The sequence below is a fragment of the Arachis ipaensis genome, chromosome B05 (assembly GCF_000816755.2).
Source record: "Arachis ipaensis cultivar K30076 chromosome B05, Araip1.1, whole genome shotgun sequence".
NCBI classification, from domain to species: Eukaryota; Viridiplantae; Streptophyta; class Magnoliopsida; order Fabales; family Fabaceae; genus Arachis; species Arachis ipaensis.
Window position 1 is genome coordinate 113842595 of NC_029789.2, and position 24832 is coordinate 113867426.

Here is a 24832-nt window from a genome sequence, read left to right on the forward strand (position 1 = left end):
TTTAACCTTTCTTTCTTTTTTCTTTTTTTTAAAGAGACAAAACGACGCAGTTTAGGGGTATTACTTTCAACCTAAAAACTTGCTAAAAATTCGGACGGTTCTGCCGTTTCACCAGTTAACCGCCGATTCGACCGGTTTTTTCACCAGTTTTTTGCCAAGCGGTTTCTGGCCTTACTCGGACCGGCTAGGTGACTGGATCCCAGTTATTCCGGTTGAACCAGCCAGTCCGGTGTGGTTTTCAGAACCATGGTTACTGGTTAGGGTTCCTCTAACTAACGGCACCATTTTGAGCAAATTTTAGAAAACCGGTCGGGTCCCAATTCGGTTCGATCGATCGGTTTGACGGTCCAATGACGGTTTCTGAATCTTTCGGTTTTGATATATGACCAATTCGTTTTTTATACCGGTTCACAGTTCGACCGACCGGTTCGAACCGATTTTCAAAATCTTGGTCCGAACCGCTTTTTCCCTCAGTTCACAATTTGACCGGTTCGACCAGTCAGTTCGAACCGTTTTTAGAACTTTGCGTTTTTCCCTTATTCCAAAAATCCGGCCAGGTGATGGTTCGGTTTGACCAACCAGTTCTTGGCCAGTTCGACAGTTCAACTGCGGTTCATGGTTCAACCAGTTCAACCGACCGGTCCGAACCGATTTTCAGAAGATAGATTATAACCATTCTCTCATGTTGTTTTTATTTTAAAATGCTTAATATATTTTAGTATTAAATTTTCAATTAAGCTTACAACACAGAAGTGGTTCAAGGAATCAAAATGTTAGAGTGAAAATTAAGCTTCATCTAAATTCAACTATAATCGAACGAAAGACAGAAACATTAATTTTCAACAAGAGTCCATAAAAAATATAGTGCATAATAATTTTTTAAGTAAAAGAGATGAAACTAACAAGTCTTAGTAGTTAATAAAAACTAAACACGACTACATGACAATTACGATTATTTAATTTTTGTTTGACTCCTTTTGTTTATACTTATTGTAATTTCTGGTAGCAGATTCAATGACATTACACAGCATCAAGTTGTGGGGCCTTAGAATCAAATCCAACACAAGTCGCATCCTTGTACCATCATTAACCTGAAAAATATAAATATTTTAGGTTACCAACAAAATCATACACATTAGCAATTGAAGTACTATTTTTTTTAGCAAAAGAAAATTACATTTATTGTATAACTATACGTCTTCCTGTAGTTTGTCATCCAAGTTGTCACCCACAATCATTACTGTGTTAAATAAGACGTGGTTAGCTTATGTAGATAAAAATTTGAAAGAGGAAAACACAAATACAGATATTCCTTACGAGCCAGGAGCTTGTTCTCCTATTTCTAGCATATCCACAAATGCAAAATCAAGTATCTTTGGCCTGAACGAAGTGTTGTATTTATAGAACGAGTCATACTTGAGCATATCTTCCAGATATTTTACCTATTTATATAGGAAAAAACTAAACAAAGGATGATATTTGAAACCTAAAATAAATGTCATAAAAGTGAAAATGGAGAAAGTTAATTTACCAGTTTTACTATACTCGATCTCTTTTGCTCTTTATCTGTAGCAATCAGTAGGGAGTCTAGCAGAATTGTTTGATGATTGCACAAATCAAAAACAACCATATACCAATGTGTGTTGTTCTCGTTGACAGGTAAAAAAAATCTAGTACCAACTTTCACGTATTAGAATATTACTAGATACAATTTTTTTAAAAAAAAATAAAAGGTATATATCAGTTCATAAAGATAAATGCCATTAAATAATAAAAAAATTAAAAATACAATAAATCATATACCTTTTTTAGACCTTCATCAACTTTTCCCATAAATTCTTTTTGATAATATTTCAACAGAACTTCAATTTTGGTATCACATTGCAGTATGAATTGCTGAATTTAATAGTTAGGGGGTAAGTCAGTGACACCAATTAAGTAATAAGATAAAATAAATAAAAACAGTAACAACCCTGAAAAAGACATTGCGTACCGAAAACATAGCTGGTAAATACCAGTGTGTTTAACATCCTATTTCTTTCTCCTGCATGGTTAGCATAGTAGCCACCAAATCCAACACCTATGTGGTAAATAATAAATATATTAGGAATTAAAGTATGCTAGAGATAGCAGTTTAATTATGCACTTACATCCCATGTACCCACTCCTTGGGAATTAATGACTTGAAATTGTCACGAGTTCTGCTAAGTTTTTTTGTTGTCGCCAATACCTCATCACTACATATACGAATCACATTAATATTGAACTATTTTTTAAATTTTTAGTAGATAGATAATGAGATATTTAACCTTCTTTTATTTGGTGCAAACATATAGGTTGCCATTTTAATATCTAAGTCATCCAAATCCATGTATGCAGGAGGCTTAAATAAAATCGGGATCCACTGCAAAAAAAAAAAAAAATTGGTAAGATCACTAAGTTATGTAATCGTAGAGGATTCATGTGAATGCTTGTGATATGAGAACTTACAGATGGCCATTCAATTCTCCGTTTATTGTGCTCGATTTTTTTCTGGTTTAGGGTAGGCATGCTAATAGAATATCCACTTGGTGTACTCTTTTTTATGCCTTTTGCTCCTCAGTTAGAGATTTGTGTGAGGTCCCTGGTGAAGTTTTTTTTTTTTTTTTGAAAAGTTGTCTTTAATGGAGGCAGCATTCACACCAACCATATTTTCAGACAAATGTGAATTTCAAACAATTCTTCTCTTGGCCGTAGATATCTTCTTATCGCGTACACTTGTCTGTTTTGATGCCTTTTTATTTGTACCAGAGTCAGACTGATGATGTTGTGGAGACTTTAGCAATTTAAGAATTTCATCTGTATCTCTTGGATTAGTAGATTGAAAAGGATATAAGAGAGTAGGAGGCTAAAAATTTGTGACAGTTGGACCTACAATAAATGATGGTGGGAATATTTTGTATAGTGATGGATGCATGGTTGTCGGATATTGGTTAGAATATACTGCAGCAGTATAAAAACCGGGGTACATAGAATACAAAAATTGGGGTATGTGAGATATATGGTTCAAGTACGAATAATGTAAAAGTTGGTTATCAATAGCATTAATGCTAACATCTCTTGTGTCTCTCTTGTTCTCGTTACGTTGAGGTAATCCGAATGATTCTCGCTTACCCATATCAAACACTCAAGCATTTGAGGCAAGTTCTATTCCTAACATGAAGATCTGTCAAGAACCAACTGAAATTCTGAACAAGTACGTACTATTTTTTTGGTTTCTTGTATTATAAATTTATTCTGAATGGTCTTGTATAATTTGTTAATAATGAGTATATTTATTCGCATCTTTGATTAAAAGAATAAAATAGAAATTATGTTGATTCTTTTTTAAAAAAAAAAAAGACAAATGTTGCTACTACTCCCTCCCTCTTCTTTCTCCAAAAGGGGACCAAACCCAACCCTAAAAGGTAAAAACCCTATTAGAGCAGAATAGCAGCTAGGCATCCTCACCATTATCGGTTTCAAAAAGTTTGAGTGGTCTGCGCATAACACCTCCTGACGGGGCATCTCCTCCATCCCCATTGGTCCTTCCAAAACAAACCTACTTCTCTTTTATTTTCTTCTTTTTCATTCTGGCGTAGCATTGTCCACTGGGGAAAAGTAACTGGCTGATGGGAGACCTGTTCCACGTCTTAGCTTTGACCTCCCAGTCACAGCACAGACATGCCTGACTGACAGCCTTGTTCCGAGAGTCTAAAGAACCCCCAAACAAAGTAGCCTCAAGCTCCTCTCCTCCTTCATTCGATTTTCATTCTTGAACCAAACATTGATTTTTCTTCCAATGCTTCTCAGCCTAGTGCAGCACTTTCTACTCCAACGAAACAAAAGGAAAACCAAGTGTTGCTGCAAAGTTGCACTGAGACATCATCTTCAAGCCATAAGAAGAAGCAGTCCCTTTCAAGATTTAGCAGCTCCCACATTACAAATCTTGTTAGCCCCCTGTGCTAAAGCAAGTGAAGAACAAGGGAATGCATGAGAAATACATCAATCCAACTATTTTCCCCTCCTCTTTCATCGATTTCTTTGAGTATTCTTGTTTTTCTGAGTTAATTTCTTTGATTGTTGATTGTTGTTAACAGGAAGAATTATTGATTGTTGTTTTTGTTTAGTTAATTACTATTGCTTTTTTTCAAATTTCGGAGTTAATTTTTTATTTTGATCTGAATTTTTGTGCTATTGGTCTGAATCTCGGAATTTTGTTCTCAGTTAGTTGTACATATTCTTCATGTTAATTATATTTTTGTATTCTTTTATTTAAAAGCTAAATGGAATTTGGTTTTTTCATAGTGAAAAAAAATGAGATTTTGACCCTGCATGCAATGTTCTAATGTTACAATGAACCCAATCCATCATTGAAGGACAGAGTGACTTTAGACTCATTAGCTAATTCTGTTGAGCAATTGACCCAAATAGTCTAATCTCTTGTTCAACGATTGGAAAATAATGGCAGCTTGATAAACCCCATTTTTAGGGTTTATCTTGCATTGAATTTAGAGTATTTTGATGACCTTTTCTCGCATTTAACCTATGAATTAGCATGGTTTTGTTATCTCCCCCGTATTTGTGCTTAAGTGTAAAAACATGCTTTTTAAGCCTTTAATTTGATAATTTTAATTCATCCTTGATTCCATGAGATGCCTTGATGTATTTGCTAGTAATCTCAGGATTGAAATAGGCCAGGCATGGGTCAAAGGAAGCAAGGAAGGAAGCATGCAAGTGGAGAGAAGCACAAAAAGCCAAAGAGTTGATCACAGCCAAGCACGCGCACGCGCACAAGGCGCTCGCGCGCACATTCGGAATCAGCCAGGGACGCGCACGCGTACCGTGCGCGCACGCGTCGATGTCTGCACATGACTTCATTAAGGCAACACGTGCCTGGCGATTTTGAGGGGTTTCTGAACCCATTTTTTGGCGCCAATTGCTGATAGAAAGGAATAAAAGGATCAAGGCCTAAAGGGGAGACAACAATTAGATTAGGGGAAATAATAGCTTTAGTTTAAAGTAGTTTTAGAGAGAGAAGCTCTCACTTCTCTCTAGGATTAGGATTAGGTTTAGGTTAATATCTCTTCTTAGATCTAGGTTTAATTCATGCCTTGATTCAATTCTCCTTTGCCAATTCTTAATCTTCTCCTTTCCCTCTCTTTAGTTATGTACTTTAATTCTTGTAATTCTTCACTTTGTTTTGGATAGATTGTTGTTTCTTTTATTCCCTTTCAGTAATGCAATCTGAGGTAATTCATGATAACTGTGACTTCCTTGATTGTTGTTGTTAATTTTTTACATTCAATTGTAGTTAGAATTCATTCTTGTTGTGATAGACTATACTTTTCTTTTGTGCCTTCCAAGTGTTTGATTAAATGCTTGGTTGGATTTTTGTATAGATTTTGTTTCTCTTGGCCTAGGTAGAGTGATTAGTGACTCTTGAGTTGTCTAATTCCTTTGTTGATTGATAATTAGAATTTGCTAATTGATTTGAATGCCTCTAAAGCTAGTCTCTCCTTTAGGAGTTAATTAGGACTTGAGGAATCAAATTGATTCATCCACTTGACTCTCCTCAATGGTTAGAGGTCAACTAAGTGGAAGCAATGAACAATTCTCATCACAATTGAGAAGGATAACTAGGATAGGACTTCTAGTTCTCACACCTTACCAAGAGCCTTTTATAGTTGTTAGTTTATTTTCATTGCCATTTACTTTTCATTCCTCTTATCCAAAACCCCAAAATAACTCACAACCAATAACAAGACACTTTATTGTAATTCCTAGGGAGAACGACTCGAGGTCCAATACTTCGGTTTATAAATTTTAGGGGTTTGTACTAGTGACAAACAACTTTTTGTATGAAAGGATTATTGCTTGGGGTCGTTCTCCCTAGGAATTACAATAAAGTGTCTTGTTATTAGTTGTGAGTTATTTTGGGGTTTTGGATAAGAGGCATGAAAAGTAAATGGCAATGAAAATAAACTAACAACTATAAAAGGCTCTTGGTAAGGTGTGAGAACTAGAAGTCCTATCCTAGTTATCCTTCTCAATTGTGATGAGAATTGTTCATTGCTACCACTTAGTTGACCTCTAACCATGGAGGAGAGTCAAGTGGATGAATCAATTTGATTCCTCAAGTCCTAATTAACTCCTAAAGGAGAGATTAGCTTTAGAGGCATTCAAATCAATTAGCAAATTCTAATTATCAATCAACAAAGGAATTAGACAACTCAAGAGTCACTAATCACTCTACCTAGGTCAAGAGGAACAAAATCTATACAAAAATCCAACCAAGCATTTAATCAAACACTTGGAAGGCACAAAAGAAAAGTATAGTCTATCACAACAAGAATGAATTCTAACTACAATTGAATGTAAAGAATTAACAACAACAATCAAGGAAGTCACAGTTATCATGAATTACCTCAGATTGCATTACTGAAAGGGAATAAAAGAAACAACAATCTATCCAAAACAAAGTGAAGAATTACAAGAATTAAAGTACATAACTAAAGAGAGGGAAAGGAGAAGATTAAGAATTGGCAAAGGAGAATTGAATCAAGGCATGAATTAAACCTAGATCTAAGAAGAGATATTAACCTAAACCTAATCCTAATCCTAGAGAGAAGTGAGAGCTTCTCTCTCTAAAACTACTTTAAACTAAAGCTATTATTTCCCCTAATCTAATTGTTGTCTCCCCTTTAGGCCTTGATCCTTTTATTCCTTTCTATCAGCAATTGGCGCCAAAAAATGGGTTCAGAAACCCCTCAAAATCGCCAGGCACGTGTTGCCTTAATGAAGTCATGTGCAGACATCGACGCGGGCACGCACGGTACGCGTGCGCGTCCCTGGCTGATTCCGCATGTGCGCGCGAGCGCCTTGTGCGCGTGTGCGTGCTTGGCTGTGATCAACTCTTTGGCTTTTTGTGCTTCTCTCCACTTGCATGCTTCCTTCCTTGCTTCCTTTGACCCATGCTTGGCCTATTTCAATCCTGAGATTACTAGCAAACACATCAAGGCATCTCATGGAATCAAGGATGAATTAAAATTATCAAATTAAAGGCTTAAAAAGCATGTTTTTACACTTAAGCACAAATACGGGGGAGATAACAAAATCATGCTAATTCATAGGTTAAATGTGAGAAAAGGTCATCAAAATACTCTAAATTCAATGCAAGATAAACCCTAAAAATGGGGTTTATCACAGCTCTCCCTCTAAGGTGTTTAAGGTCTTTGGTTCCAATTCTAAGACTCTTAACCAACAAAATAGTGCGTCAAATAATCCATTGTTGCTATGCTGTATTGAGAAGGCCAAGACAGATCTGTCCATTGCTAAAAAAAGGAGAATAGCTTCACTTGCTCTAATTAATATTCCTGGATTAGAGCTACCTAGTGTGAGTACTAAGTAATAAGTAGTTTATTATTATTATTATTATTATTATTATTATTATTATTATTATTATTATTATTATTATTATTATTATTATTATTTCACTAATAACAGTTTTTTTATATATTTAGTGGGTGCAAGTCTGTTTTAGACCAACAGCTTCAATGGGTTTGGACGAAATTGAACTTGCAATTGCAGCATACTTGTATGGTAATCATTTGATGGATAAGTAAGTAAACTCAATTAGAATTTTATTTGTTAAACGGTGTTGTTGATTTGTTTAGCTATTTTTATTTATGTTAAATTATCTTTGGCAGCTACGAGGAGGATATAGTATTTTCAGAGTTTACAGCTCACAGAGATGTATTCAGGAGCTTGATGCCAGGAAAGCCAATCATTTCTCTTGTGCTAGACTTAGTAGCAGATATGATGAGGATAGAGTTGACCAGAGAAAGTGGTTATTGGTTTTTACCCACAACTTTTACGGTCAGTATATAGGAGTGTATACTAAAATAATATTGGTAGTTGTTATTTGTATTGCGCATATAAACTAGTGGCTGAAATAATGTAGCTGTCAGAGAAGACAAAATTGGATCCCAACCGTCTGCCACTTTGTATCACATATGTTTATTTGGGCAAAGTTGACAGCTTAAAAAGAGTAAGTTTATATCATTTTAAATTCATATTAGCAAATATTGGCATAAAATAATTTTAATAACTAAAATGACTTTCTCTTGATTAGGTCTTTATCCCTGTATCTGAAACTACTGACGAAGGTCATGAACACTGGTATCTCGTAGTGATTGATCGTGTTAAAAGACAAATCATTTTGCTAGACCCATTACCCATTGAGAAACAGTTCAAGCGAAAGAGGACAGCCTTGAAATTAGTAACTATATTTTCCTTTTTTTGTTAATTATCTATATATATGACTAAAAAAGCAAACTCTAACATAGACATAAACAGGCCATTTATTTGGACGAGGTATTGGAAGATCGTTCATTCTATGACTTTGAGATCACTCCAAATCTGATTTCATCACAATTTGAATTTGAAGAGCCAGAAGGCCTTCCGACCCTCAAAGCTGGATCATAAGATCATATAATTAGTAGTTATTGATATGAAATTTATGCAATTATATAATACTCTAATATAGCTTTCTCGATATGTAGGAGTAACGCGGGTGTGTGGGTTGCAAGTTGGATGATAGCTTATTTTGAAGATGATCATTTTAACATAAAGGTAATGTTATGCACTAATCTTTTTCTTCGTTCTTTCTTTTATATTTTGGTAAATAAGCCTAATGTGTAATTATTCAAATTTTATTAGGTGGATGATGGGGTTCGCATGAAGATTGCAGTCTCACTCGTGTTAAAGAATCATAATATGATCAGCTATAGGGTCAAAAAATTCCATTGAAAATCTTAATAAGCTGTATGATAATCACCATCGTGATGATTATGAATTTCCACAAGATTAGATTTACAACATAGGATATTTATTATTATTTTTGTTTTTATTATTTTCTTGTGGGCATATGAACCGTCTAGTAACATACGACATTATATTTTGTTTACGTTTGTGTTGGCATCTGTTTGCCGAATTATTTAATGTCTCCATTTAACTATGTATGAATTTATACTCTTTTGGCGATTGAAATTTAGTTCTTTTATACTCTTTTAGTTCAGTGGCATCGTCTTTCTTGAAAGCATATTTCTCTTGCGGGGATGACCCTACTCTTTTATAATCATGAGAGTCCGTCTATTCTGAAGTTATCCTTGAGGATTCAAGTTCTTTCACTGTGCGGTGCTGGATCTAAGGCTATCAATGATCCAAAAGGTTAGTTAAAGAAAGCTCTATAGCAGTTCTTTTATGAACCCTGCTATGCAATTTGAAGTTCCAATTGAGTTATTTACTTATCAAATTCTCTGCTAGCTTCATGTCAAAGAAAGCTCTATAGCAGTTCTATGTAGTTATTGAGAGAAATAACTACCAAGAAGTTGGATATTTTGGTTAACAAAGTTAAATTTCGTGCCACTTTCTCATATAACTCAAGCTGTTTCATGAGTTATAAATATTCTTTAAATGATTAAGGCTCAAATATTTATTTATCATCACATGACTTGTACTGGTTTAGGCTTATAAACAATGCTTGCCTGTTTCCTTGCATATTAAGAAAGTCAAACTTATTTTTTAGCCAAAATATACATATATTAAGGCACTAATTTTTTGTACTAGAATCTCATTAACAACATCAAATATGAGTTTTTTTTGCATTTCTTCAAGATTATTTATCCTAAGAATCTTCCGGCATTGTGCTTCATATTGAACTGCAGCTTGTTTGTCTTCAATAGTTCAAGTGCAAAGAACAACTTTGGGTTTATCAGGTGACCTGGTGAATGAACTGCCTGGATTAAGCTGGGGCTACTGAGCAGCCCTGATGCGAGAAATATTTCTGCTATGTATTTACGGTCAGAATCTTTTCTCTCTCTGCAATTGGTGTATTTCTCGCTATTATCATCATTTTGCCAAAGAACTTTATCCAAATTCTGAGTTTGAAGGTCATCATCACTAGACCCATTTTTGTTAATTTGGTTTTATATCATATTGAGTAATGATAGAGGACTATAAAAGCGTGCATATAAACAGTAGAGTTAGATGACTCAAAATTACCCACTGAGTTTTTTACCCATTGAATTTTTTTCAGAATCTATACTCCCCTTTTATAAGATTGAACATGACTCAGAATTAGATGAACAAAATAAGAGAGTTACTTTTATTACATAAGAACAAAAAATACATGTAACTCGATACATTAAAACAAAAATGAACCTTTGATCTACTACACCCTGCTGCCTTAATCTACAAAATATATCTTGACAATTCAAGTCAAGAATACCAAAATTTGTGCTACTGGATGAAACACTAACAGAATACAAGATATTCAATTACAAAATTTTAAAATGGAAGTGATGAATGATTGGGCTTAAATGTTGATCATCGCCAGGCGATTTGTTTCCTTCGGTCTAATAAACTTGGAAAGCACCTTCACATCACAAATCCAATGGAAGCATCAAGAGGTAACTGCTGAAAACATGACATGAAGTCGGTCAGCAGGCGAGTCATAGGAGCTACACAAATATAGCAATTGAGAGATCTTATATGCACTACTTAGTAGTTAGTATACACTTCTCTTATATACCTATTAAAAGTGATTGATAAAAAGTGAGAGAAGATAAAAAAAATTCCTCTTTTATATCATAAACGAAAGGTGTACAAGAAAGGTGCACAATAAAAGTGGTACATTTCTCCATTGACAAAGTATTAATGAGTGCCATATAGCAGTAGTAGTTGATAACATCAACATTCAAGCCCTGAGATGACCAAGACAAGCACTAATGATCTTATGATTAAAAAGGGAAAGTCAATTTATATATATCTGTAGATAAATAAGTTATTATAGCTTCATGCATCACTTAACAACAGTCCAACTGAGGGACTTACTTTGAAGATGTTGCTATGAAGGTTTCAGATATCCTGCTAATCCATCTCCTCAAGAATAACATATTTGCCAGCAGAATCTGTTGTGTGAAGCACTGCCACCTCGCCTTCACCAAAATGGCCCTTCTGAAGCTTCAGATATCTAAAATAGAAAAATAGACCGAAAAAACATATAAACAAGCATAATAGAATTAAAGGAAAAAGAATTTTGGAAGACAAGTTTGCTGACGACTTACTTGTACCAGTTGAATAAACTGACACCAGACAGAATAGTGCAGAGACCGAGTCCTTTCACCCATGTAAATTTATCATGAAAGTACAATACCGCAACCTACACATAAACAACATATAATCAGAAAGCGCAAGTAAATCTACAATCAGCAACCGCAACACTAAGAAACATCTATCCTATTCGAATATAACATGCAATAGTTATAAAAAATATAGTACTAAATTAATTCATATACTGAAGCAATGTAATCTTGACAAAATGATACCGAAAGGATCTGGTAATAAATATACAAGATTAAGAGGAACCACTGGATATTCATATCAAAAGATAAGAACAATATCGAAGCGTAGTTCATACCAATATGGCGACGGCCTCCTTGACTACTCCTGCTATTGTGACTGTGGCTGCACTGGTTACTGAAACAAAAAAATATTCAGTTAACACCTGGAACAAGAAAAAATATCATATAATTGCCTGTTGAGACTATAAGTTTTAAGCAGAAGAGAAAGAAAAGAGAAGAAGAAAGATTATTAAACAATATGGACGCATTAGTCTAATAGAACATGATGTGTTTACAAGAGAGGAATACTATCTCTATTTATAACGAAGTGAAATCCTAATCCTAATTAAGGATTAAGGAAATGAGTGACATAATCAATCAGAAACCAAGAATTTATCAATGGAATTAAGAGTTATGAATTCATCGAAGCAAGGCAGCAACTAGAGTTTAGTGGGCACTCTAATATTACTTTTAGATCAAGACTATACTCTAAGAAAATGCATGAAATGCCACTTTGATTCTAGACATATTATGTTTCAATACAAGGTTAAGGGGCCAATGCTTCATCTATCCTTCAAGCCTAAACAACTTCTACTTATGTGAAGTATATGATGCGTGAGCATCTTTCCTATCTTTTCCTAGTGAATTTGCATCTAATTTGTTGAGTTTAATAAAGAATTAATTATATTTTAGCCAATATGGATGCCACTTTGAGTCTTTTGCAATTTTGTTTATTTTAGGTAGTATTCGGCTGGATTTGATGGAGTTTCTACAGCACAAGAATCAAAGGAGATGGCAGCGAGGAGCGACGCGTGCGCGTAACTGACGCGTACGCGTGAATAGGAGCTTTCCATGGCGACGCGTGCGCGTGCTGATGCGTATGCGTGATTTGAAGATTCGCACAGCGACGCATACGCGTACCTGACGCGTCCGCATGACTCGCAGAAAAGACCATCGACGCGTACGCGTGACATGCGCCACGTACAGAAAACACAGAAAAATGCTGGGGGCAATTTCTGCGCTGTTTTGACTTAGTTTCCAGCCCAGAAAACACAGATTAGAAGCTGCAGAATGGACAAAACAAGTGATCCCCACCCATCAACTGAAGACTTGTTAATTAATTCAAATTTAAATTCAAATATTATTTTTAGGAAAAGATATGATTTTAGTTTTAGAAATTTGAATTTTAAATTTATTAGGATTAGATATAAAAGGATCCTAACATTAGTTAACGGGGGATCCCACCTCAACATTATTCTATTCCAATTTATAATTTACAATCCTTATTTTCTCTGAACCATGAGCAACTAAACCTCCATTGTTAAGGTTTGGAGCTCTGTCTATTTGTATGGATTGATATTATTGCTTTTTCTATTTTAATTTTTATGTATGGATTTATACTTTAAGAATTGCTTTCGCTCTTTATCTTATGAATTTGGGTGGAACGGAAGTATGACCCTCTTTCTATTTGAGTTCTTGTAAAACTTGGAAAAGCTCTTTACTTGAACAACAGCTTGAAAACATATTCTCCTAAATTTTAATTACCTGGATTTAATGGGATACGTGACATATAATCCTTTTAATTTTGGGTAATTAGAGTTTTTGTGGCATATAAACTGGAATTTGATCATCACCCTCTAATTGGAATTAATTGACCAAGGAATTGGCTGTTGATGAATTTTAGAGGAGACTAGAAAGGTCTAAGGAATTAGGGTCTAGTCACATATAGTTTGCCATAAATTAAATCCTACATGATTAAAATAGTTAGTAAGAAAAATTAATCCGGAAAAATAGATAACTCTGAAACCTTAACTGCTTTCTCAATATTTTATTCCCAACTTATTTATCTGCCTATTTTTAATATTCTAAATTAACTGTTAATGCTTTTGAACTTCCAAACCCTATTTTATGTTTGTCTAACTAAGTGATAAATCACTATTTCATGGTTTATCTTGTGCTCAATTGAGTGGTTTTTATCAACTCTTTACCCACTTATTCATACTAATCGCTTGTTTTATATTTTCCTTCCTGATTTTGTGCTATGATTGAAAACATATTTCTTTGGCCTATAATTTGCTAATATTAATCCTCTCTTATTACCATTCGATGCCGTGATATGTGCGTTAAGTGATTTCATGGATTACAGGGCAGGAATGGCTTGGAGGATGGAAAGGAAGCATGCAAAAGTGGAAGGAATACAAGAAATTAAAGGAACTGCAAAGCTGTCAGCCTGACCCTCTCGCACTAAATCGATCATAACTTGAGCTACAGAGGTCCAAATGAGGCAGTTCTAGTTGCGTTGGAAAGCTAACATCTGGGGATTCGAAATGATATATAATTTGCCATGGTTTCCTTGAGGATAAGTGATGCGAACGTGTGCTCCACACGGACGCATTGCAGTGACAAAAATCAGCGTGTTTGAGTTCGCAACCAGCGAATTCTGGGCTGTTTCTGACCCAGTTTTCGGCGCAGAAAACACAGATTAGAGGCTATAAAGTGAGGGAATGCATCCATTTATATAAAAAAAACAAATTAATACAACATTCATAATTAATAATTTTAGGATTAGATGTAGTTTTTAGAGAGAGAGGTTCTCTCCTCTCTCTTAGGATTAGGATTTAGGATTTCTATTATGTTTAGGCTACTTCTCTTCAATTACAGGTTCAATGTTCCTTTAATTTATTTTCTACTTTTATTTTTTCTATTACTTTAATTGTTATTTATCTTTTCAATTTGACTTATGAACCATTCATGTTAGGATTTTCTTAATTAATATAAATTGAGGTATTCCAGATATAAGATCGTTTTATTTATGTTATTGATGTTTTTGATTTATCCAAATTATTTTCATTCGAGTAGATTTTCTTCCCTTTTGGCTTTGGTTGATTAATTAGTAATACTTGAGTTATCAAACTCAACTGTTGATTGAGATTGGAGTTGCTAATTGATTTGTATCGCTCTAAAACTGGTCTTTCCACAAGAGTTGACTAGGACTTGAGGATCAAATTATTAGTGCACTTGACCTTCCTTTGCTTTAGTAAAGGTCAACTAAGTGGGATTAAAACCCGATTCTCATCAGACCTGATAAGGATAACTAGGATAGGAATTCCAATTCTTATACCTTGCCAAGAGATTTTCTAATTATTAATTTATTTTTCTCGTCATTTAAATTACTTGTTCCTTATTTTAAAAACCCAAAACAAAAATTCTATCTTTTCCGTAACCAATAATAAATCATACCTCCCTGCAATTCCTTGAGAAGACGACCCGAGGTTTGAATACTTCGGTTATTTATTTTTATTGGGTTTGTTACTTGTGACAACCAAAACTTTTGTACAAAAGGATTCTTTGTTGGTTTAGAAACTATACTTACAACGAGAATTTATTTGTGAATTTCTTTACCGATAAAAATCCGATCGTCAAAAAATGGTGCCGTTGCCGGGGAATTGTAAAAGTGTGCCGTATTATTGGTTATTGTAAATATTTACTTTTAAATTGATTTTTTTCGAAAAAAAAAATTTTCAGATTTTTATTTTAAAATTTGTTATCTTATCTTATCTTAGTTTTAAATTTCAAAATTCAAATCTTTTTCAAAATCTTATCTTATCTTATTTCAAAAATCAAATTTCAAATTTCAATATTTAAATTCCAAAACTCAAATTTCAAATTTCAAAATCAAACCTTTTTAAAATTTAAATCTTTTTCAAATCTTTATCTTATATTGTTGACTTTTTCAAAATTCAAAATTCAAAATTTAAAATTCAAAATTCAAAATTCAAAATTCAAAATTCAAATTTCAAATTTCAAATTTCAAATTTCAAAATTTAAAATTGAAAATTCAAGATTTAATTTCCAAATTCAAAATTTAAATTTCAAAAACCTTTTAATTTAAAAACTTATCTTCTCTTACCTAACTTATCTTATCTTTTCTAATCTTAAAGTCAAATCTTTTTTAAATCTTTTCTCTTATTTACTTTATTTTATTTTCTTTTCTTTTGCTTGTTTATTTGTTTGTGTTTTTAATTTTTATTAGCTACTATGAATTCTCACCCCTCTCGCTTTGAGTTTGGTTCCAATGTTGCTGTAAGGAATAGAAATTATAACAGGAACATGCATCAAGGTCGAAACAATCACAGATGGAAGGAGCCACGAGGATTTGATCAACCCTTTCGGCAGCAGCACCCTCCAAAGTACTATGGGCAATGATCATCCTACAATGCATGCCAAGACAATAGTTATGGTGGACCCTTTCGTGACAACCAACCTCCACCAAATTACTATAGTCAATAGCCATTCCAGGGAGCGTACCAAGATGATAAATATGGTGGACCCCCTTGTAGTTACCAACAAGCCCCACCATATGCTTATGAACTGCCTCTCTAACATACCTTTGAACCACCAAACTCACAAGCCCCTTTACACCATTCACCTCCATATGACCCTAACCCTTATCCACCCCAACCTCCACTGGATGACAACACCCTTGGTGTTATTCGCCAAGGGCAAATAAAGCTTTATACCACACTTTCCTCTATCACTAGTCTCACCTCTACTCTTCAAGCACTTATATCCCGCATGGACCAATCCTCTACCTCCAATATTCAACCCTCAAGCTCTAGTGCACTTTCTTTTCAACCACATAATAATCTCTCCATCCCATCACCACCCTCCAGGGAAGAGCACCCACATCCATCAATCCAAGAGCAAGATGATCCCAATTATGCTATTGATATGGAACAGGAAAGAAGGAATCATCTTCGCAAATCCAAACTTCATAAGAAGCTTGAAGAACTGAAGATTGATGGTTTAGAAGTTATAATAAATACTCGTTGTAAGTATAGTTACTAAACCAAGCAATCAACCTTTCTTACAAAAGTTTTGGTTGTCACAAGTAACAAACCCCTTTTTAAAATTGATAACCGAGTATTTAAACCTCGGGTCGTCTTCTCAAGGAATTGCAGGGAGGTATATTCTTATTATTGGTTATGAGTCTTGTAAATTGGGGGTTTTGAAAGTAAGGAAGCAGTATGCTGAATGATAATAAGAATAAAATAAATAACTATAAAATAGACTCTTGGCAAGGTATGAAAACTGGAAGTCCTTTCCTGGTTATCCTTATCAATTGTAATAAAAATTGGATTTTTCTCCCACTTTGTTAACCTCTAACTATGAAGGTAAGTTAAGTGGATGAATTAATTCTGATTCCTCAAGTCCTAGTCTTTCCTTGGGAAAAGTTAGAGTTATTGAAACCCGAATTAATTCTGGAAGAATTCCAATTTTTAATCAACCATGAGTTTGATAACTCAAGTGTCTCCAATGACTCAACCAAAGCCAAAAGGGAAAAATATAAATTATTTATATAAATAAAAGAAAGCAATCATAATTCTGAAATACCTCAAATTATATTTAATAAAGAAATCAATTCTAACATGGAGTTCATAAGCCAATTAGGAAACATAACTAATACAAGCATTAAAGCATCTGAAAATAAAAGAGAAATATAAAATAAAAGGAATATTGAACCTGTGACTAAAGATGAGTTGAACTAAACTAATAGAAATCCTAAAATCCTAAATCCTAAGAGAGAGGAGAGAACCTCTCTCTCTAAAAACTACATCTAAAACTAAAAATTATGAATTATGAGCTTATGATCATGAATGAATGGATTCCCGTACTTTATAGCCTCTAATATGTATTTTCTGGGCCGCAAACTGGGTCGAAAACAGCCCAAAAATCGGTAGAGAAGAAATCTGTCACGCTGATTTTCGGAACTGCGACGCGTCCACGTGAAGCACGCGTTCGCGTCACCTAGCGTAAGGGCAACTATGATATATTATATATTAAATCGAAGCCTCGGACGTTAGCTTTCCAACGCAACTGGAACCGCGTCATTTGGACCTCTGTAGCTAAAGTTATAGCCGTTTGAGTGCGAAGAGGTCAGGCTGGACAGCTTAGCAATTTCTCCAACTTCTTGTATTCCTTCCACTTTTGCATGCTTCCTTTCCATCCTCTGAGCCATTCCTACCCTGTAATCTCTGAAATCACTTGACACACATATCAAGACATCTAATGGTAATAAGAGAGGATTAAACATAGGGAACTTAAGGCCAAAGAAGCATGTTTTCAATCAAAGCACATAATTAGGAAGGCAAATGTAAAACCATGCAAATAGTATGAATAAGTGGGTAAAGAGTTGATAAAAACCACTCAATTGAGCACAAGATAAACCATAAAATAGTAGTTTATCAACCTACCCACACTTAAACATTAGCATGTCCTCATGCTAAGCTCAAGAGAAGCTATAAAGGAGTGAAGAGGAATGGTAAAATGTATGAAATGCAATCCTATCTATATGAATGCAACTAAATGCAAAATGTTTCTACCAACTTGGTGAAAAGTAAATAAACCTTTCAAGAACAAACATGAACTGGATTTCACTAAATCAAATCATAAAAATGAAGTACAAATAGACTTGCAGAAGAAAATAGCTCATGAAAGCCGGGAACAAAGAATCGAGCATCGAACCCTCACCGGAAGTGTATACACTCTAATCACTCATGTGTTTAAGGTTTCGATTCTCTCAATTCTCTACTAACCTTGCTTTCTAAGGCTTGCTCTTCATCTAACAATCAACAAAAATTTAATGCACAGATACACATATCAAGAGGTCTTTTAAGGGTTGTAATGGGGTTAGGGTCAAGGTAGGATTGTATTTGGCCAAGTGGACTAAAATCTGAATCCTTAATTAACTTAAACTTTTCTCACCTAACTTAAGACAATCCATGTAATTACAATGCAAAATATAACTGCCCGTTAACTATGTTTTCCACATATTCATGCATCCGATTTTGAGTATAGTACATATGCATTGCTTTCATCATTTACTTTGGGGCATTTTGTCCCCTTCTACTTATGGGTATGTAAAGGAAAATATATATATATATTTTTTTTCTTTTATTTTTTTCAATGCATATGATTAAATTATTGGATGCATGAATCATGTCCTAAACATTTCTTTCACATTTTCAGAAAATTCTAACATACTCAATTCTCAAACCAAATGGTTCCAAACCCAATTTTCCCACACTTAAATCATAAGCACTCTTACTAGTCTAAGCTAACCAAGGATTTAAATTAAGGACATTATTGTTTTTCGCTTAGAGTTAATGATGTGCTAAAGTAAAGAACAAAGGGGTAAAATAGGCTCAAAATTGGTTTGAAAGGGATAATGAAAGGTAAGGCCATATGGGTATGTAAGCTCAGTGAAACAAAGGCCTCAATCATGTAAGTGTATGCATACATCAAACCATGGAAATATAGAATTAAGCAAGACAAAGATCACAAATTTAGAGAGAAAAATACACACTAAAACAAAATTTTGGTTGATAAAATGCAACCAATTCAAATAGGCTTAAAATCTCACAGGTTTTGTGTGTTCAAGCTCTAAACCATGTTCCAGTATAATATTTCTTCAAACAAGTTTAACATTAAATTTTATTCAAATTAGTAAAATGCTCTAAAAATGTTTCTTGAAAAAGAAAATATTTCTTCAACCAAGTGGTAAAATATGCACAAAATCAAATAATCATGTACTCAAACATGCAAATGCAACAACTAATAAGGAAAATAAACCATTGATGTTGAGATAGAAGAGTAACTAACCCATGGAGATTGGTATCGACCTCCCCACACTTTAAAGATTGCACCGTCCTCGGTGCATGCTGAGATGTGCAGGTGGACGGGTTGTTCCAACTGATGCTTTTCTCCAAAGATTGTGCAGATGGACTTGTCTTGTTTCCCCATGTAAACGTCTTCCGGTTCCCTTCCGGGTGGCCATCCTGAAAGAAAAAGGGAAGAAAAGTAACCCAGAAATAGAGATAAGAAAATAAATGAAGCATGAGTGGGTTAATGCCAAATGAAAAGGGTCTCATTTACATGGAAGCTTCAACATGTACGTGAGAAAACAATAGAAGCCATGGCATACCAGTGGTACAAAATTTGTAACAATGGGGAAGAGAGTGGGGAAGGAGAGATAATATAAATTCATGTCAATGCAAAAGTAATACAGATATAAAAGATTGGCATTGATTTAAATAATATTACTTAATCAGAATTAAACAAGTCATTAAGCACCAAGAAAATACCAGAAAAGATGTAACAGTTCAATAAGAACATTTGAACACCAATGGAAAAATAATAAATTTAGAAAAGAAAATAAAAATATGCACAAAATTAAAATGCAATGAATGAAATATGCAAATAAATTAAGTAAAATAAAAAGAAAGATAAGAAGAATGAGAAGTGAAAGAAATAAAGTAAGAAAGAAAGAAGAAAAGATAGAAGAAATTAGGATTAGAAAAGAAAAGATAAGATAATTGGCGCTGATCTGGATAAGTTGTGCGCGCAGGCGACGCGGATGCGTGAGTGACGCGGTCGCGCGACTTGCACTTATACTAATTGACGCGGTCGCGTGACCCGTTTTATGCTACTGGCGCGAGGGCAGCCTCGCACTTGCACAACTCTCTGTTCAAACTCTTATTGTGCCAAATGTTGGGTGACGCATTCGCGTGGTTGACGCGATCGCGTGAATGGCCTTATTTCCAATATGACGCAAATGCATGGGGCACCCGTTCGCGTGAGAGGGCTTGTGCTTCTAGCATGGTTCCAGCCCCACTCCGGCCCAACTTACTGCCTTACACCCTTTTACGTCAATTTCACAGAGCCACGCGTTCGCGTGGGTGACGTGGACGCGTGGGAGGCATGTTTCCCATGTGACGCAGACGCCTCAGCGACGCGGTCGCGTGGGGTGATTTGTGCCAAAGGCACGCCTCCAGCCACGCTCTCGTGTGCGTGTTTTTTTTTTTTTAATCTTAATGCAATTATGCAGTATGCAATATGCAGTGCTAATGTAGATGCTATGAAAACTTCCAGGTTCAATGAAAATAAAGTAAAATAAAAATAAACAACACGAAATAAAATTGAAAAAGAACGATCATACCATGGTGGGTTGTCTCCCACCTAGCACTTTTAGTTAAAGTCCTTAAGTTGGACATTGGATGAACTTCCTGTTATGGTGGCTTGTGCTTGAATTCATCCATAAATCTCCACCAATGTTTGTGATTCCAATGGCCTCCGGGATCCCAAACTAGCCGCAGAAAGCCTTCAAGTAAGTTGAAGCAGGTGACAAGGCCCCAAGAGTGTTGATTGCTGGACTGAATTCCGGGGTCCCAAACCTTGCTTTTGCACCCGTCTTCTTGTTGAGCAATATTGTTCCATCCGAGTGGCAGGCAATCTGAATTCTCACTAAGGCGGCCAAACAACTTCCTAGACCCATTCAATTGAGCTTTACACCAAACCTTGCATTTCAACTTGGAGCATACAACCATGTTGAACCTTGCTTGACAACTCCAACTACTAACCATCTTTCTTTTACTCTTAATGCCACAAAGAGCTCTAAGTTGACCATCCGTCTCCAGTAGCCCATATTCAAGTGGAATTAGAAAGCTAAGGGATATGAATTTTACCCACTTGAATGTTGTGAAGGATGATGGCAACTTAGGGGGAGGCATTGTTAATGAATTTGCAAGCTCTACTCCCTTGTGCTCTTCTCTGACAACTTCCACCTCTTTGCAAGTTTCTTCAATATCAACCTCTTCCTCTTGGTAGCTTTCTTCCAATTCAATCTCTTCTTCATTGCTCACCAAGGGCATGGGAGGCTGTGCTTCTTCTTCTTTAATCTCCATATCTTGACCAACCTCTTCCAAGTCCTTAACTATGACATGTCTTGGAGGTTGTACACCCTCTTCAACATCAAATTCAAACTCCTTAGAAGGGGGCTCTATTACTTGAGGTTCAAATGGAGGTTTCGCATCTCCTAAATCTTCAACCAATTCTTCTTCTTTGATAATTTTGGCTTTTTCCACTTGTTCCAGTACAAAGTCATGCTCCTTACTATCCACTGGAGTTTCTAGTATCTCCTTCATGCTATGTTCTTCATTAGATTGCCCACATGAAGCCATGGGGGTTCCCTGAATGTCCGAACGTTTGGAAGGTAATTGATTTATTACTTGGTCTAGTTGGCGAAGGGTTGCATTAAGTCTTTTCCATTGCTTCCTTGAAACGCTCCGTTGATTCTTGAGGTGATGGATATGGACATGGTACATAAGGAAGTGGTGGTTCTTGGGAGTAATCGGATTGAAATTGGGGTGGTTCTAGATATGGTTCATATGGCTCATAAGGTGGTTGGTCTGGTGGATAAGGGTCAGGGTCATATGAGGGTGTTTGGTGGTAAGGGGCTTGTGAGTATGGTGGTCCAAAGTCATGTTGAGGAGAGGGTTTATAGGCATATGGTGGTGGTTGTTGATAGTCTATTGGAGGTGGTTGTTGCCATGAGGGTTGATCAAATCCTTGTGGCTCCTCCCATCTTTGATTGTTCCAACCTTGATGCCTGTTCTCATTGTAATTTCTTCTTCCTGCAACATAATTGTAACCAGACTCATAGCGATGGGGGGTGAGAACTCATGATAGCAAATAAAAATTAAAAAAAAACAAAAATAAAAACAAATTGAAATTAAAAGGTTATTGAAATTTAAATTTTGAAATTTGAAAATTAAATTTTGAAATTTAAATATTGAAATTTGATTTTTGAAATAAGATAAGATAAGATTTTAAAAAAGATATGATTTTTTTTGAAAAAGATTTAAATTTTGAAATTTAAATTTTGAAATTTTAAATTTTGAAATTTTGAAATTTGAATTTAAAACTTTTTTTTATTTGAATTTAATGATGAAAGAGAAAAACAATAAAATGACACTAAACTTAAAATTTTTAGATCAAAACGAAGAAAAAAACTAAGAACAACTTGATGGTCAAGATGAATACGAAGAACAACTTGAAGATCAAGATGAACACCAAGAACAAATTTTTTGAAAAATTTTTAATAACTAAATAAAAACCAATAACCTCTTAATTTACGAAAAGGCAAAAATAAAAACAAAAATAAAAATAAATAAACAGATAAAAAGCAAATATTTACAATAACCAATAATAAGACATACGTTTGCAATTCTCCGGCAATGGCGCCATTTTGAAGAACTGAAGATTGATGGTTTAGAAGTTATAATAAATACTCGTTGTAAGTATAGTTACTAAACCAAGCAATCAACCTTTCTTACAAAAGTTTTGGTTGTCACAAGTAACAAACCCCTTTTTAAAATTGATAACCGAGTATTTAAACCTCGGGTCGTCTTCTAAGGAATTGCAGGGAGGTATGTTCTTATTATTGGTTATGAGTCTTGTAAATTGGGGGTTTTGAAAGTAAGGAAGCAGTATGTTGAATGATAATAAGAATAAAATAAATAACTATAAAATAGACTCTTGGCAAGGTATGAAAACTGGAAGTCCTATCCTGGTTATCCTTATCAATTGTAATGAGAATTGGATTTTTCTCCCACTTTGTTAACCTCTAACTATGAAGGTAAGTTAAGTGGATGAATTAATTCTGATTCCTCAAGTCCTAGTCTTTCCTTGGAAAAAGTTAGAGTTATTAGAACCTGATTGTGTACTAAAAATATAAACCTTTTTTGTACATAATTATTTTTATAATGACCTACAAACATGGTCAAAAAAGAGTTAAGTTCCTCCTAAAGGTATTGGGCTAAAAGGATGGAACCCAAAAGAACACCTTGAGGAGTTGAATTTCTCTTCAGTGGGAACTATATTGGTGGAAGTGGATTGGTTGGATTTGGAGTGTAAAGGTGTCATCTAGTTGAAAGAAAACCAAACTAGATGTCCCTTCACTAATGTCACATGTCAGGAGCTTTAGTTTAACGTGTGGGAATCAAATTTCTACCTTTTCAGTTGACAAGACTTGAGGTGACAGGAGTACCTAAAGATATTTTGGAAAGAGCAGTAAACCAAAATATCATACTAAAACCATTGGCCAAAGGGTGTCCTCTTCATCATGGTTTTACACTATAAAAAGGACCCCAAGCCACCTCTGTGAGCAACCCTTTCATCCTCTTCTGAGAGCTTCTTTTCTGAAATCCTTCACTTCACTTTTCACCTTCACCTTCAACAAAACTTCACTTTTCATCCTTCACTCTCACTTTTCACTTTCACCTTGATCATCTTCTTCTTCATAGACCTTGAAACCCTTTTCATCCTTTACTTTAACCTTCACCTTCACTTTCATCCTCTTCTGAGAGCTTCTCTTCTCTGTAAACTATTCCTGTCCACTTTAAACAAAGCTCATTCATCCTCTTGTGACATTAGTGGAGGTCTCAACACTTGTTCTCCACCTCTCTTCCTCACTATTAGTTCTTGTATTGCTTATTTGCCATTAATAGAAGTGTCTTCCTCACAAGTTTACTTACCCCTAATCTCTCATCTTAACTATTATTTTTCATTTAATCTATTTTTCACGAAACCACCCGAATCATCTGGCGACTCCACTGGGGAGGAACACTTCGACGTGATGGCTAGAGATCAAACGAGGTATAGAACCCCCTCACCACCTTTGTTCGCAAATCTGGAGAATATGGAGAAAGACGAGAACACCCCAATTACTTGTAGGGTGTTGACGCGTATTCTAAAAGTCAAGGGATCGTGAAGCTGAGTTGCAAGAGCTAAAAGGAAAAAGAGAAGTTGTGGGAAGTAAGATGGAAGAATATCACCGGAGACTGACATTAGCTTATGACAAGCACATTCGGCCTAGGGTGTTCCTAGAGGGAGATCTGATACTAAAAATCAGTAGGCGCAGTAATAAGGAAGATGTCTTTGCCAAAATGGGCTCCCGAATGGGAGGGTCCTTACATTGTTTCTGAGGTACACCCCAACGGACACCGCATCTTGCTGGACCCGGATCATGGAATAACCATCGGCCCCATCAATTTCAAGTACGTTAAACAGTACTATGCCTAATTTTAGTTTTAGAAGTTAGAATTTTAATTCCAAAAGGCTTCTTTATCAAGAGCCAATGTTTATGTTATATTATTCTGCAAGCATCCTGCAATACATGAGAAAATTACTTTATCAATCATACACTCAAAAAATGTGAGTGATGCATCTTAAGAAATTTGCAGTACAAAATAGTTCCAAAAAAGTGAAGTGTCCCACCCTCCAAGATCCTAAAAAGAGTCGAGCATAAATAGGGCAAGAAAGTTATGGGTACCTTCCTTTTTTTGGAACTGTTTCAAAAAAGTGAAGTGTCCCACCCTCCAAGCTCCTGAAAAGAGTCGAGCATAAATAGGGCAAGAAAGTTATGGGTACCTTCCTTTTTTTGGCCTAAAAAAAGGCAGAAAAAAAAATGGCTACTGCTTTTCTTAAAATCATACACTCCCCCTGCAAAAAAATTTAATTAAAATAAATTATTTTTATTTTTAAATATCTATTTATGGTTACAAATGAGC

At 35.1% G+C, this 24832-nt stretch overlaps 2 long non-coding RNA genes across 2 annotated transcripts in view; one reads left to right on the plus strand and one right to left on the minus strand.

Moving 5' to 3' along the window:
* The window catches only part of LOC110272261, a 21292-nt gene extending 9273 nt beyond the window's left edge, over nt 1-12019 (plus strand). Inside the window, exon 3 of the long non-coding RNA XR_002363387.1 lies at nt 11868-12019. This is a non-coding gene — a long non-coding RNA (uncharacterized LOC110272261). The remainder of the gene's footprint in view (nt 1-11867) is intronic.
* LOC107643842 lies at nt 10688-11301 on the minus strand. Its single transcript, XR_001621131.2, has 2 exons — nt 11148-11301; nt 10688-11053 (listed from the first exon to the last, which is right to left on the minus strand). It is a non-coding gene; the product is annotated as an uncharacterized LOC107643842 (long non-coding RNA).